Source organism: Falco punctatus, assembly GCF_963210335.1.
Source record: "Falco punctatus genome assembly, chromosome: 4".
Classification (NCBI taxonomy): Eukaryota; Metazoa; Chordata; class Aves; order Falconiformes; family Falconidae; genus Falco; species Falco punctatus.
This window is the reverse complement of record NC_137583.1, coordinates 2,222,834-2,240,421: the sequence shown is the minus strand read 5'-3', so window position 1 is coordinate 2,240,421 and position 17,588 is coordinate 2,222,834. Positions and strand designations below refer to the sequence as shown.

The window sequence follows — 17,588 nt, the reverse complement described above, 5'->3', positions numbered from 1 at the left end:
TTTCACTCAGCTGTGAGATTTACAGTTACGTGGCAATGACAGTCTCCTAAGAGTTTCAGAATAAATACATTCAACATCAATTTCTCTTTCAGCTTTTCAAAGCGCTACTGGAACGTATCAAAACGATACGCAAACTGCATGTACATTATGCTATTAACAGCCAAAAAAGGAATTCTTTGAATCTATGAGTTTCACCGTGAACACTGCACACCTGCTCAGGTCAGAAATTAAAAGGATGATACAACTTATTTGAGAGTCAAGGCTAAGTTAGGTAGGTGACACATTGTACATGAAATTGAAATCTAGCCAAAAGAAAGGCTAACCCACTCGATAGGTGTACTAGGACATCTAATTACTTACTACAAGTGATCAAAATATCTTTCTTTCATCCTATGCAAACAGAAGTATATTTGCAGTAGTTCCCCAGCAAAACACCTTGCTCCACTACCTGGGCTACCAACATTACTTTTCCACGTCTATTCTGGAGATTTCCCATTATGGAAATACATGTAAAGAGCTGGAAACTAGAGCTCTATCATTTCAAATTGCACACGTGATACTGGAGCTAAGCAAAAACAGTCCATCATCTTCATAAACTGGCAATGCAATCTGTACATCAGATACCACGCCAGGCAATTTTTTGAGTAACTCCGAGAATCAAACTAACTGCAAACAGGGAGACATATATGGGGCAATACCTAAATGCACAGCTTTAAAGTACAGCAGGTCTAAACAACTTAAACAGTAGAGATGACAATGATGCTAAGTAAGTTAAATGAGTAAGGAGGAGGACTGCCAGCGCAGGACCTGAAGCAGCACAGATGCAGTCCTAGTGGTAGAAATACTTAGTTCTGTTTTGTCTACACCACAGTCCCCAGTGCTCACAATTTGAGGCTCAGGGTGCAAGAAGTGTCTTTCTGCCTAACTGTACAGGTATGTCATTAAACCTCCCACCCCCTTTTGCCTCATCAGTAAAGTACTTCCACTTCTATGAGACTGATTTTGAGTACAAATTCAGAAGATAACATAGAAGTGCTCAAATACTAGGATGATTAATTCAAATAAATGTCTAATCAGTATTCTCAATATTATTTCTCTGGCTCTATAGACACTCAACATTTTCAGACTGGGAAAGATAACAAAACCGCAGCCCAGGATCATAAAATGGTAAGTCCCAGAGTAATCAATGCTAGCTTTAAAATGCATTGTTACTTTGATCAGGGATTACTTAAGGCTCCGTCAGATCAATATTTCTTTATGCTTTCATCTGGTATTCCCAGAGTTTTGGAAAATATGGTTAAAGGTACTGTATATTGCTGTAAAATTCCCTGTAGAGGAATTTGATCTGAGAAAGTCAGTCACTCATTAAAAAATTTATATTCATACAAAATTTATTGTTAAATAAAAACCTTTGTGCTTCATTTGTTTCCCTAAATAGCTTAAACCTTTGCTTGAGCAGTATGCCTGCAACCATTCATTTGCTACAGCTGGCTGAGAATATGAATAACCATACAGAAATTGATAATCAAAGAATTTGCGAGAGATAAAAGTTATTTATTGATTTTTAAGTCCGTTTTCAATGAGAGAAAGGTTTCATCTTCCCAAGTCAACCTGAAGACTGAATTATAAAGAAATTGATGCGAGTTCTCATTTATTCAATATCCTAAAAATTTGGAAGAGTCACAGAGGCAGCAATGGCAGACTCTTCATCCAAACCAGTTTCTTATGAAAAAGAAAATAGATTCTGTTTAGGGTACAAGGGCACAAGAGAAACCTGATTAAGTATTAAAGGATTCTTCAAAAACAGAAGGGGGCGGGGGGCGGGGGGGCGGGAATGAAATGGTTCTTTTGTTCCTAGCTCTGAGATGCTTACCTGTTGCTAAATGTCTTGAGAACTTAATTTTATTAACAACAAACAAACAAACAAAACGAAACACAGATACTTCTCTTCATACTTTGGGCTGCTTAAGTGGCTTTACAATGTAAGTCATAGCAGTTACAGTCTACTGCAGCCTACTCCAAGAACTGTATCCCTACCAGGTGTTTCCATAAAACCAGAATGCATCAATACTTATTGAAAATTATGCAAGAGCAGACCTACGTCTCCAATTTTAATGAAATAAGCAGAGGATGACTGAAGACCAGTTGTAGATACTCAAAAGAAGTATCAGTTGCACACTTACTGGTGCCAAATGACACTTGTAAAATATGGCATGGTGCCTTCTTATAAGACTCAGCTCATACACTGTGCATGCTTGTTCATCTGCTGGACCCCACCCAGCCCTAACCTCATCTCAAGTCAGTATTTTCATCCTGCTATACTGCTCCTGTGATTTTGTTTGTTTGTTTGTTTGGTGGGGTCTTGTTTGTTTTGGTTTTTAAACACTGATGAATGCTCAGGCAAACAAAGACGGCCTGCAACTATTTTATCATCTAAAACTCACTTGTAATGTTGCAGTTAAACAGATTTTTTAAACTCAATCTTGGAGATGATTTTGTACTACTAAAATTATATCATTTATCCAGCATTCCATGGCAATTTAGGAATAGCACTCAGTAGGTTTATTTTTAGTAAGTACCTCATTCACACATTTTGTAGTGCTGCATGGGGATCACTGATCTATATGCATGACTGCAGTGATAAGATCTGGCAACATTCTTTAATAACTGTTTAAACTGTTCTAGTCGTGTGCTTCAAGCAACATACAATTATTCCAACACCTAAAAAGAGCTTTTCCACTTGCAGTATTTTCCACTACTCAATATGTGCACCCTTGCCATCTGATGGTTAAGATTTTCCGTTATTTCCTTTATTTGATTTACTCCTTTACAGTCAGTGGGCAAAGCACGTGCAATTAGTTCATAAAAGATAGCTTAAATGTAATTTGCAAAGGCTATATTCAGAGATTCTTATTTTGATGCACAAGTCTATGAGAATCAGGTTGAAAAATATGTTGTCCATCATTACATAATTATATAAATATAGAGAATGGTCTCCATAAAGACAAAAACTTTAATAAAGTTAGAAACATGACATCATTATTTGGCATGATACTGAACAAAGCCAAAATGTATACCGTAGCTTGGACAGATCAAAGTTGCTTTGTATTTTTCAATTTACAACAAATTCCAGTAAGACATGTTCATCGCCATGTCACTGAATTTCTTTCTACTTTATCTCTAAATGTCCTGGAATGCTCCTGCTATACAGTAACATCTCTTAGGAGAAACAAAATAAATTGAATTTGTTGAAGTTGTCATGGATGTAGATTTTGAATCAAACATAATGCTTTCGTTAACATAAAAGAAGACAGAGCTCTGGGTGAAGCAGGGGTAAAAAAAACAGCCAGCTGTATTAGGGCTGCCTCTGGGAGGAAAGGCATCTTGCTGGCCAGTGCTTCCAACTTGTGCACTGGAAGATACCTCAAAACCCCACGCCATTTGCCTCTTGCACCACAGGTCACATTTACTGATGTTTCAACACTGAATTGAACAAAACTCTAGACCAGGTAAAGCAACATGCCGTTTTTTCTAAAGTGGACACTCTAGCATGTAATATATACAGTACGGGGGCCGTGGCATCAGCAAAAAATCTATCATGAGCTGTGCATCTGCAATTCAGGCTGGTAGAGAAAGGAAATCACAACACTTGCAAGTCAGGGAAGACAACAGGAAAGACAAACTATACTGATACTTGGCAAATACATTACCATGGAAGGAGGAGAAATTACTATTTTTTTTAATTAAATGGATATTGCAAGGGGGTTTGTCTACCACTACCACCCCCCTGCAACAGTGATATATAGCTCTACTACACCTTCAGTTTTTCCACCTTCCATAAATGTAGTATTATCCCAATTTTAGCTTACAATGTGAAAGGCATCTCATCCTCCTAATTCCTTGGGATTTCAGTATAAATAATTATAGCATTACAAAACAAAACTGACAGCCTATGTGTTAGCTCAATATGTCAAAAAGACAGGCAGTAAAGCCTCTCAGTGGCTGTGGTACATCTACTGTCATCTCTCATCAGATGACGAACTGAAAAAGCAGCAAGTGGCGGGTTTCCTTGTTCTAGTAAATGAGTCAAGGGCGTTCTTCTAAAGAGGTTGCTCTGTCTCTCAGACAAGACCTAGCTAGAAACATGAGCTGGAGAAACTGCCCCATAGCACTCTCACACAGCAGTCATCTATTTTTAAACATGAAAACCTGGTGTTTCCTTTATCAGAGGCACCTTGAGTCACTCCTGAAGCTAGAAAAGGGTTGTAGGCACCGAACAGGCACACCGCTGCTCTACTTCGTCATAAAAGTAACAGATGCATTATTTAAAATAATCACATTCATTTTACTTGGAATCTGAGATCACTGATGCTCTCACAGTTGCTCTATTTCATTAGTGACCTAAGCTTCAGGAATGAGAAGACAGCAAAGTTGATGATAAAAGCGTTACTGTACATCAAACCCACATCTGGAAGTGACTGTGCCTCAATGCTACCAAAGAGTCTCAACTGAGAGTTCATGATATACTGCCTGCTTCTCTAGGGATGCTTTATCAGTGGAAATGTTACTCTGGTGGAGGGAAAGAGAAAAAAAAAAAGAAAGGTTTGGGCTTGGGTTTTTGTTTGTTTTAATGGGGTTTTCCCTTCATTTCTTTACTTTGTCTTTATTTTAAAGGTGCAGAGTTAGAACAATAAAAAAGGCACTCAACAACTAAGAAACAAATACTGACTTCCATCTACAACCTATTTATATACGCAAGCATTTCAGACAGTGACTATTCTGTATGTTAATTTAAGGTAACAAATATGAATGGACAACTTTATCCAAGTCATGCAATACATCCAGATGAATTTGATGTTAAAATTCAATTAGGTACAGTTGTGCATTTAGTTGTTGGCATATATTGTATTTGGTATGGTTAGTGGTTTAAGACATTAAACTGTATAATCTATTTTATTCAAAGGCCATCTATTTTACATTTAAAACAGGATAAAAAAATAATCATATAAAGGTCTTTTAAGTGGTATGCTTCTTTGTTCCCCTGAGGTATTCAGTTTTAAAATAAATAATGAAACAGGTATTTAAGATTTAAAGTACTGGAATCAAAGTCATATATTTCAAAAGACTCAAGGTGATGTCCGACCTTCATTTGCCTGAACATTATTCATATCCCAAGGGGTCAAACCTTTGTTCTACTGGAATTGTTTTTGTTATAAGAACATTTGGTAGCCCAAACAGCATAGTACCATCTTTACCACAGACATATTAGACATATTTTCTAAATATTCCATTTTATTTCTAACAAATGGGGCTGGATTTGTAGCAGAACTTGAACAATTTCAAACAAAACAAAACAATCACAACACAGCTTCTCTGCAAACTCCTTCACTGTTTGTATTTACCAGCACTTCATAAATTGCAGTTATTACCAAGTCCTTTAATAATTTGGTGCTTTGATTCTAGAAGATTATCTGAGCTAGAAATAACAACAACTCTATGATGTTACAGAGCTTTACAGCTGTATTCAACACAGACACTAGAACATTTTCTCCCAGAGGTAATTCAGTGATGCAATAAAATTTCTAGGCAGTTTAAGGCTGTATGATAAACACTCAATAAAAACTAGTTCAAAAAGGAACTAGATTATGTCTTATAAAGTCTCAAAAAGTGTAACATGTTTGAAAAATAAATTTTTATTAGAATTTTAGTTTTTTAATTGCTGAAAGCACAAGTCAAGAACTACCAATATGCTGCTTCTCAGGTATTCCCAGCTAGGAATCACACTTGTCTTAGGCATATAAGGCTTCTTGGCTACTGGCAGTGCTGCCTGTGTGCTCAGCTGGTACTGGGCCAGCAGCAGCAGAGTAGCCAGCTCCCGCATGGCTAACTTCACGCAAAAAGGGAATCAGATGGAGGATCCGCATGTTGCTAGCTACTGCCATCTACCTCTGCTGTAAGCCACCCTTACACTGTGACAGCATGGACGCATTCACACCACATGTCTCATTATGCTAAATCAAACCTGCTATCAGCTATCTGCCAAACGGGGGTGGGGGTGGGGGTGGGGGGTGGGGGCAAAAAAAAAAAAAAAAAAAGGATTTGTAAACATTTTGGGGAAGAAATGACACGACCATAGGCTATGATGGCTACAAGTAAGACAGACATACTTGCAGCAGACAAAAACAAAAAAAATATCCATGTAGAGTATAAGAAAATGCATTTGTTGTGTGCTGTGTTACGCAACAGCAATGCCTCCAAGCCTTCTGCGCCACAGCAGAAGCTGTCAACAGGGGATAAGCAAAACCACAAAGCAAGCAACCTGATTTATCAAAAAAAATACAAGTTGCTCACTTATCTCAACAAATGACAGGTTTAATGAACACAGCCACTCAACAGACATTTTCTTTTAGCAATCAATTTTGAAACAAAACCATTGTGGAAAAGAGAAGCCCATCGTTCTGTCTCAGAAGTCTTAAACTCAACAGCTACAAACGGGTCCATTACCCACAGGGCTTGGATAAGCCACACCTTTGTTTCACCTCATTTACAATTTTTCAACATATTTCCACAAAACAAAAGTATAATGCCAAAGTCCAAATATGCTTTCCATTGTAGTCATTATTAACCAGTATGTACTCCTCCCAACTTACTTTTTGTACCGCTTGCCATTGGTACTTCTGAATTTCACTTCCCTAACTGTATAATAATCTCTTCTCCTCAGACATGGCCCCTTTCTCTCCTTTCTACTTAATATATGTAAATGTACAACCAGAATTTTCAAAATATCTAAAAAAACTGGATATCAGTTTCTCATTAGAAATCTCTGAAGCAGCTCTGGGAACCTCATCCTCCCCTTTTAGATTTTGTGAAAAAAAAAACCAAACACGTAAGTGGTCAAGAAATCTTTGAAATTTTTATCATATAGATGTATATTTTTTAATTTATTCATGAATATTTTTAAAGATGTTCTTCAGTGGCAGAGGATTTAACAGAGTGTTAAATAATAAGTAGTTCAACAGCTTCCCCCACCATGTACTTTTCTCTGCATGTAAATTTTTGGAAGTTATTTCTAAGGCAATAACTCAATATCAAAAGTTTGAGTGTGACAGATGACAAATAACTTCTTCCTGTTTAAGTGCTCCCCCCACAGTACTATTCTAGTCTGTGCAAAATATAAATGACCAGCTGAAGGAAAAAAAAAAAAAAAGGGAGGGAGCAGAATTATGAAGTATTTTCACGATAGTCTAGTCAAGAACATTTTTCAAAGTTTTTCATTAAAATGCACATTTAAGAGAGAATGAATACAATGGTGCTGATTAAAGTACATTTCTTCAAGTTTTTCAAAGATTTTCTTAGGAATACATCACTCTTGTCCTCTCCCAAGCAAAAAAAATATGCATTTAGAATTTATGCTAGCTACATTTATTGTTAATACGGTTATGACACTGTAATATAGGAATGCTGCCAGACAGCTCCACGTACACAGAAAGGCCTAATTCCTGCAACCTTCTCTCAGCATAAAGGACTGCAGCAAGTTTAACACAGCGGTTCAGCGTGTGCTTAAATGCTGAACTTGGACATGTCTCAAAAGCTCATAGTACTGCAAGCCTTCATGCAAGAAAGATGAATCAACCTTGATATTAAACCCACCAAAGTGTCTAGCAAGGCTGTTAACCTTTTTAGTAATGCAAAGAAAATAGGTTTAATCTACTGCTCTGCTTGCTGCTGTACTAGAGGTTCACAAGGACATCCACAATTCTGACCGCATCATAGGATGAGCTATGCCATTAAGTGAATTTTTATCATGCTACTACTACTTTCTCAAATATTAAAGGATAGCATGGACTTTCTATGTTGTGCTTCCTTTTTACCTGAATATCACTGGGAAGATTCTCAGCTGACGTGCACAGAAAAATAACTTCATTCCTTTTGAAAGAATCTCTCTCAACTACTGGAGAAAACCATGCACACACGTTAAGTCAACCCTCAAAAGAAAAAGGGCAATAATTCTGTTCTCATTTAGTTTTGCTGGCTAGTGGAGCGTGCATCCTGCCTTACAAGGGTCATACCCACCGTCAAGCCCTGCCACGGGATAACCTGCGGCTTAGCTAAAAATCTCACAGGAAAGAGCTATAAAGCACTGAAATTACAGCAGTTTGCCAGGCAGGCAGATCCTAACTGTAAGCATCTTACTGTGAATTTCAAACACTAGCAGAACCCCTACCATCTCATACAATGCTTTAACACACCTCCTTTTTATTTTATTCATATACGTTGTTTGAGGGATAGGGTACATGTGCCTGTCTGCTGGGCACAGCGCAGCACTGTGGGAAGATCTGAGCTCGTCCCAGGGAAAGCACAGGCATACTTGTGTAGTGCTGTTTCAGAGTAATTCATACTCAATAACAAAAACGTATTACTGCTAGTTCCAGAGGTAGCTGAGCTACCCCTGCTTAGCATCCCACTTGCATTTTAGACATAACTAGGGATTTTCACAGTAGGTTTATTAATGAAATTAGGATGTCTGCCTAGACCAAAAGTTTAGGATCACTGAAGGAGTGATTAAAAGAGTTTCTAGAAAGCAATCTGAGCATCCATTCAATGCATCCAAACGTTGTGGATTTGAGAAAGGACTTACAGTCGTTGAACTTTTTCTTACAACTTTTTACCTGCAAATGAATTTTCTCTGTTAAGGTCTTCTAAAGCACCAGAAAAGTATGGTGCTGACATTTCCAAGAAGGATTATTTATGCAAAGATGCCCTCCAGCATTTTTTTAAACAAAGTTTAGTGTGGTTGTCATAGCTGGTTATCTCATCCCTCATAGTAACCATACACCTAACTATTCATTACAAATTGTTATTAATTACACATGCTACAACTGGAAGTATTGCAAGGCATTTTGCCACTGTAGTCCCATACCACACATTCCACTCTCGCAGAAGTGAGGGGGGGAAAGGCAGGGTGGGAGGGGCGCAGAGCAAAAAGAAACATAGGCTACCAGAGGATTTTCACCAAGTAAATTGCCATGCACATGGAATGCTGAACACTAAAGACTGCAGATATGTTAGAACTCTTTCAGAAATTAAAGGATGGAGAAATGAAACACACAGATTTTATCACAGTGATCTGCAGATAATGCATTCTGCCAGCCAAAGGAGTATTATCACTCTATTCTCTGTTACATGGTAGCTCATATGCAAATGCAGCTCCAATATAGCTTTCAGTCGTGTGTTGGCCAATTTTGACCCCTCTAGCTCAAGGAGAAAAAAGAATTTCACCTCTTTGAAGGGAACAAGCATTGCTTCTGCAGCAAGTTCAGTCGATTATTAACAAGAATTCTGGAATGGAGTTTATGAGTGGATATATACCTATCAGGAAAGTACACAAGTATCACAGGCAAAGCCTAGAAGGCAGAGAAAAAAGCTGTCAAACTGTCTGCCTTTAATAACAATCCAAATCAAAGTTCCTGGAGTTACCAGTATTTAACCACCTCCCTTAATATTTGTTGCTTATCTATTTCTGAAAACACAGTTCTAGAGTTTTCATGATAGAGATCAAAAAACCCAGTACAGGTAAAAGGAAATAAGCCTGATTAATCATGTCTATCCCCACCTAGAAGCATAATACTTAGATGCTACCTTTCCTTTTCTGTTTTCCTTTCCTTCCCTTCTTTTCTTCTGCCTTGATGTCACCGCCAACAAAAAATCTTACTAAGAGCAGACTGAAAACCGCCTAGTGAAAGTGAAGTTCCAAAGCAGTATAAGTAGAATTATTTTCAAATTATTTCCCATCTAAATTAAAGCAACAATTCTTACAAGGAACAGGATTATAATCCTGATAAAGTGTATTTGTAGAAAGATACAAAAATTTCCAGATTAGATATTTCTGAATCCTTCCTCTGATCTTGCAACTTTTAAAGTTTCCTTACAGCAGCTGTTTTCCCAACAACAACAATAAACAAGGTAGTTTTGGAGTATGTGAGTCATGATGGGACCATAACAGCAATTTGTAAAAATCTTGTACGTCCTCATACTAAGGCATTATGTATGGCAAGAAGCATCTGACACAGATTTCTTTGTAAATTAATCTGTTGGTTTTTTATGCAAGGCATGTTATACTTTGCCTGTTTATTAATGCTTCAGACTCAAAAGCAGCAATCAATTAAATTTTCTTTAATTAACTAAAATATAGAAATTATTTTCATGGCACATATAGAAGTGGTTCGCGATGAATTCTTTTGATTACAAAGCAGACAAGGCCATTTTATCCATTTAAATGTAACGACGAGATTGCCAGTGAAAATTTTTCTTGTGGTTGACAGTTAACGCTATTCCTAAGTTACTCCTTTTACCATCTGTGGCTGGACTTTGGAAAGAATGCTTTCAAGAGCTGTTTGGAGGAAAACTGTTTTCTTACTAGTATTTTAAGGTGCCTAGGACTATTCCCTGCATTGGTGGAACATTGTTCAGTTACCAGCATTTTGATGTGCCTAGCACTATAGCCTGAAAGCTCTTCATAAAAGAATTCACTGGAGCACACCACCCAATACCCTTTTTAAAACCCAAGTGATTATAACTTCTATTAAAGGCAAAACAGTGGTGTTTCAGTGAAGCATGAAGGAGAAGTATTTTAAAACATTTCTTGGCTCTTCAAGACTGCTCCTGCATAGCTTTCCCCCACACTATTGTCACAAAAAGGCAACGCTGACAGCTCTTCAGGCTCCAGCAGGAAGCCACCCACATGCAGATCCAGAAAAATTCTGCCTTGATAAACCGGCTCCTCCTGGCCAGGCCTCGACGTGACGTCGCACCTCGTCCCACCGCAACATGGCGCTGGCAGGATCTCCCTCCCGGCGCTCCTCTGCCACCAACCGCCTTGCTTCCAGCCCTCTCACCTCCAGGATCCAGGAGCAGAGCAGGCTCCAGTACTTTTTATGAAGTCTCCCATTCCATCTCCTGTCCACACTGCCCGCAAAGCACATTATGGCCTTGGGAGGTGTGCTGCCCGCCATGTTCCGGGAGGCCGCACCTAGGCCAACCGCACTGCTCCCTCCACGGCAGGAGGCTTCACAGGAACGATGGAGGAGCACAGCGAACATGCCAGCGGACAGAAGTTACCATATCGCAAAAGGAGAGCCAAACAGGGGCAAATCAAGTTTGTTCCTCAGGGTAGTACCATAAAGGATGATCACGCTAGCTTGGTTTCCTGATAATTACCTACCTGAAGATAGCCGTTAGTTACCAGTATTTTCACAACTATTGGAACACATTTCAGCTGAAATTTTCTGTGACAAGGGGTTTTCCTAACCTCTGTAAATTTTCTAAGTTTTGTTTGTTGTTTGTTTTTTTTTAAAAAAAAAAGATCCATTATAGTGGATTAAGTTTTTTGTGGTTTTACTGATTGTTTCTGTACAGGGGAAACAACACTAATTTATAGAGTACATCATTAGAATAAATTGATTTTTCAAGATAATTCTAAGCATGTGAACAAATACTTGAGGAAATTCAGATATAGGACTGTTTTAAAGGTTTGGGGTTTATTATTTATTTATTATTTATCTTCCTTTTCTGATAAAGTGTGCCTTTTGGTAAGAGAAAACGGAAGGGAGATCCAAGGGAGTAAAATCACTGCCATCAACTAAAGAAAATGTAACATGATTCCAGTTGTAGGGATTAGAGATATTAAATGCAAATACATGTGAAAATACTATTCATAAAGTGTTTTGGAGGTCTGAAGTAATTTTTTTTTTAAAATGTGTCATTCACAGAATAAATGCACATTTATTAAATTGTGTGATATGTGATGTAATTAATTTCAAGTGATGAATACAATTTCTGTGAGATTTCTGACCGTCATTTAAGATCAGCAACATCTAGATGCTCAGCAGCTTCAGCACACACAAATTTGGCCAAGCCAAGTGCATCAGAATCTTACGAAGTCTTGCACAGAATGGTCAGAAACATTCACTGCATCAGTGATGATTATATCATGAAAACACAGCAATATCATGTAAATTCCCGCTGATGCCCAATATTGAGCTTTACACAAGAACCCGCATGCTAAACTAATGAAGCTGAAAAGCAATAGAAATCATGATTACTATTCTTTTTAACAAGGAGAAGCAAGCCAACAAATAAAAGCTAGCAAAACATCAGCACTACTTTTTAGTACCTTTGCAAAGGTAGAAATGTATCAGGCTTTCAGCAAGTAGAAAACCCTGTAACCAACAGTTGTCCACAAAACCGACCAGAACCAAAACAAAAACTCTTTATGTTGGTATTACTTATGGGTACTGGCATCATCATTATTCCAGGTTTCCCCACGTGGATCCCTCCAGATTAAAATTCAAAGCCTTTACCCACTGCCTTCGCCATTTCTTCATTAATAAGCCATGAAAACTTACAGGCACTTCTAGTAAATACAATGTGCAACATTGGCAATGTTCTATTTGCAATCTGACCTTATTTACTGCTTGAACTGAAGATGATTCTTCAGACATCTACAACATACCACAAAAGCCATTTCTCCAGCTTCTGATAGGGTTACCAAAAAAAAAAATCTGAATAGCTACTTTTCCAAGTAGCAAATAGCTCTAACACCACTAGTAACTAAACTCAAGAGCAATGCAAAGCCTTTCTTTACTTCCACCAAAAGTCACTTATTTTTCTGTAACTCCATTATAATTTACATCTATAACTGGGAAACATTTCTATGCACGATACTTAGCTATGACCAGTTTCACAAAATAAAACCTGCCCAAGAGCAGCATGCTGCCAGCGAATTTTTCTTCCACAGACTAGCCAAACAAAGATAACATTCAAGAACCATAATTTGTCCCTAGCCAACGGAGGGGGGATGAGGGCTGGGAAAAAAAAAAAAAAAAAAAGTCAAGATTCAGCAGCTAGGCCATGTGCCATGTGCTTTACCCATAGCCCTTCAGCAGCTGAGCTGTGGGCACCACAGAAACAGCTTTTCCCTGGTTTGGTTTTTATTTTTTTCACTTCTATCCCACTGCTGTCCATTTTTCATCTTAGGAACAGAACAGACTTCTTCCACAGTTGAGCTTAGGCAAAAATTTGCCTTAAAAAAATAAAAGGCATCCTCAAAAAGGAAAGAATAACAAAATAAACAGCTTGATTCACCTGTGTTTGCTTTTGAGGTGTAACATTATTATTAAGAAAAAAAAAAAACCACCACCCAAAAACCAGAAAAAGCACAAAAATGTTTAAGTTGTTTAAAAGAAAACCATGAGTACAAATTGCCATGGCAAAAAGCAACAAAATTTATAGTATTTTCAATCTTCACAGACTTTTATAATTACATTTTCTCTCAACAGTAAAAGCTTACCTCCAAATAGTACTCCCTATATTGTGTTAAGTGCCAAAGACTCAAAGAAATATATTCCTCTGAATACTCCTCATATGGATAGCACATTATATTTACTATTTGATACATTTATAGTGCTACCAGTGGCACACCAAATATATACTTGTGAAAAAGGCTGGATTTATTTCCAGCACATAAAAAGCCATAAGCTTTCTATCCATAGGGCACCAAGCTATGGTGGTCCATTCAACCATGGTACTCAAAACATTAATTTAAGACAGTTTGATTACTTTCCTACTGAGGATAGATGGCTATTCTATCTAGATAAATGTCCAACATGAGTTTATTGAGTCAAACAGTTAACAAGGACCCAGGTATTCTGACATAAAAAAGCATATTTCTTCAATAGTCTTATTTCCACAGCCCCAAAGAGCATACAAAATTTCCCAGTAGAGTCATACATAACAAAACATTCCACATTTCAAAGCAAGGATCCATTAATTTTACCTACAATTTCTCTACTTCCATTTTATGTCCTTATATATTTAGTCAAATAGTGGACATTTTCTCTTGTTACGCTCTCTACTCTCACTTATTACTCTCACTTATTACTCCCACTACTCGAGATTCCAGCTGTCCACTTGAGTCAGCACAAAAAGGCCAATTTTGGGAGAGGCAAGGAAGAAGAGAGTTGTTTTGCTTTTTATGCAAGTCCATTTTTAACTTTTTCAGACTGACCATCTCGAATCGGTCTCAAGCTTTAATAGCCTTGGTCTTAATCTTTTCATTTACTTACCTTGATTCCCATAAACTAACAAAATAAAAAGCTTTCAGGGATTTTCAAAGCGACCCATACCCATTGATGTCAAATGGAAAATCCATATTTTATTGTAAGATCCTGTAATTAGGAACTTGTTGCAAAGGAATACGCTGTACGAAACAGACATTTTTCCCTTACAATTGAAAAAAGGATTCCTTCCTTTTTCTTTTTTTTTTTAAATGCTTCATTACACTCCATGTATCTAATTTGTGCAATGTAATAGTAAACGTTTCCTCTCAGGGAGCTTTTCTGTAACATCTGAAGGTGCATTTTATCTTTCATTACTATTGGTTTCATTTTTAAAATCAATGTGAAGTGAGATAGCAAAACCAAAACAAAACAGGTTTTTACCCCCAGCTTAACATATGACATATGACAGGTGGACAGAAAGTGGAAGTGTCTCAGTTGAATAGCGGTACGTCACATCTGTGTGAAGCATTTTCCTCAACACCTGGTATTTATGACAGGAACTGTTCCACTAACAGAAAGTACAGAAATGAATAGTTTGATTTTCCTAGATATATAGGTTTGGGGTAAGAAACTAACAGAAATACCAGCATTTATCATGTTAAGGCATCAAAACTTTAACACTGTATGTGAAGACGCAGCAGGTAATTCACAGAGCAGCAAACTTCTCAAAGCCAATAATTTATTATTCTATAGGATGCAGATCAATATCCGTCAGCTTTATGAACTGTTTCACTCAAGTTATTGTTCCTGCACCACCTTTACTTCACAGAAAAGGAGTTTAAATCAAAACCACAAAACAAAGAAGAGATGATGTGCCAGTGGGGAGGCACAGATGAGATGCAAGTTCTTCTGTGTGCCTTGCAACCCCCTGTGAGCCAGATACTCAGAAGTGCTCAGCACCACAATGAAGCAATCAAATTTTCAGGTCCCACTGCCAATAACAGGAGTTGCCAGATAATTAGCACATTTACAAATCTTGACATTAAATGCAAGAACTGTGTAGGAGAAATTTATTAGGTACTGGAGGAGAAGGCTAAGGGAAGAAGAGACCACTGGAAAGCTCAAAGTCACATCTGAGAGCAGAATTCCTCCTGGAATACTAAATTTTACATGTATTGCAGGACAGCTAGCTTTGAAAAAAAAGCAAAACAAAGCAACAACAAAGAAAACAACAAAATCACCCCATCGCTTCCCTAATGATTAAGTACTCCCTGCCCTCACACATAGAGAAACACATGCAAAGCCCACATGGTTTGCACACATCCAAAAGAAAGTAGTAGTGCAAGCTTCTGGGGAAAATAGCTGAACAGTGACAGAGAAATGGCACAATTGAACACTATCTTAAATAATCTGAACTGAATATTGCTAAAAACCTTTCAGCTTTAAAATTGTTTGCGTGATTTTGTTCATTTCAATGGTAGCTAGCAAATCTCACTGAAGTGTAATAAAGATTATAGTGCTTCATGAACATAAACTATTAAAAAAACTGCCATTTATTACTACAGTCAAACAAGAAATGGCAACTCTAATACATCGTATCTGTCTAAACAGTAATGAGCCCGTGCACAACTCATTGCAGGGTCAGAACCCAGTTATTTCCCTTTGGATCATTCAGTGCAAACAAAGGCTTCTGTCTACGTGGGTTCCAACAGCAGCAGCAGGCAAGATGAACTGTAGCTCCCAAGATTTTATTATGCTGATCAGATATTTCTCAGGTTTTGAAACCTTTTAAGTGTTCACAAATCGATTTCAAACAATCAGAATTTAAATTGGAAATTATTTGTATACGATGACACTTGTTTTTCAGAGCACTGCTAACCTATTTGGCAAGCTGCTCCCAAGACACATACATTTGACTCACTCTGCAGTGCGAGATTTGTGGTAGACAGGGCCCGCATAGACTTTGAAAATCAAAGTACGTAGTTTTTGTAGGGCATTTTATCTTCTGTCTTTATAAAGATTTTTCAAACCTAAACATACATTTAAACCTTAGCCCCTAAACACTAGTTGGAAAGTTGGACTCCTTCGAAACACACCAGTGTACTCGCACCAGAGAAACAACCCACATATCAGACTGCTTCCAGTATCATCATCCCTTTTGCTGAAGGTAGAAGCTCAGTGTGAAAGTTGTTAAACAATTTTTTATTACTTCTGTCAGAAAACAAAAACCACTGATTATAGATACGATCATTGCTACTATCTGCTGAGGTTATCCATGGTCAAGATACAATTTTCAAAGTTTACATGCCTTCAAAATAGTAAAACCACCAAAATGCTGAAAAGCAAAGCACATCCCTAGACAAAACCTTACTAATAAATAAATAAATGTGTAAAATAAGGAAGAAGTTTAATAGCTGTAAGACAAAAATTGAATCACTAGGTAAAAAATGATCTTACATTATTTTATTGTACATCAGGGAAAAAAAAAGAACCTAGTCTCAGGCAGGGATGAGAGCTCAGAAAGCAGCAATGCAGCAATCCTGTATCCTTCTCAAGTCAAGTCTTCATGCCGCAGCAAATGACTCAATGAATGAAACCTCATTTAAAGTCTGAACTGTACTGCGTGGGCCTGCCTATAATGACCTTCAGTGATGGGACTCTAGCTTTAAAGTTGTTTTTTTTTAAATCAGAATAGTAATTTATAAGCTATGAAGATTTGATTGCCCAAAGGGATACCATTAAAACCTGAATGATCAGGATGAGGGGGAAAAGTGTCCAAATTCCCTGAGCTTAGAAGAAAGGGATCAAAGTCTGGACCAGGACCCACAGTTTACAGCAGACTACGTAGAGGAATGAAGGCAGCGGGTTGATTAGCATTGATAACATGCAGCTGTGGCCTTGCCCCGAGGCAGTGGGTTGATTGACATGGATGATGCGCAGCTGTAGCTCATTCCGCTAAGTGGTTAAATAGCTCTGAGGATGGTGGGAGAGGGGGTTGGATGGAGGAGGAGCAGTGTGGTCTGACCTCTGGAGGAAGGACAAACAGCATGGACAGTAGAGTCTGACCAATGGTAAAGCCTTGTTGCAGCCTCCTAGTTTGTTTGTGCTGCAACAACTCTAGTCTTTGCATTAGGTCAAACCAGCCGGCATTACAGCATCCTTCTACAACTCACACCCATCTCTATTAAAAGCAAATACTTGATTTAAGGTATTTATTACATACCAGCTTTGGTAAACTACTGAGTACAGTAACTAGCTTCAGATGCTTATCTTGACACACTTGGCAGAGATCAAACTAGCTCAACATAAACAAAAAAAAAATATCCACAAAAGAAAACAAAGTAGACTATATATAACATCTTCAATTAAAAAAAAAAAAAACACACACACCACCACAAAGTACCCCTCCATTCACATATTCTCCTACACTACTTGACTACAAACTGGTTTTGAAATTAGTCTGCTACAAACAGGTTTATAGACCCTGAAAGCAAACTGAGTATTATTTGTTTTCCTTTGCAATCCTGCAGG

At 37.8% G+C, this 17,588-nt stretch overlaps 1 protein-coding gene across 13 annotated transcripts in view; it reads right to left on the bottom strand.

The window, feature by feature from the left end:
- The window catches only part of ATP2B2 (ATPase plasma membrane Ca2+ transporting 2), a 434,838-nt gene that overhangs the window by 324,629 nt on the left and 92,621 nt on the right, over positions 1–17,588 (bottom strand). The gene's annotated exons all lie outside the window — the stretch shown is intronic.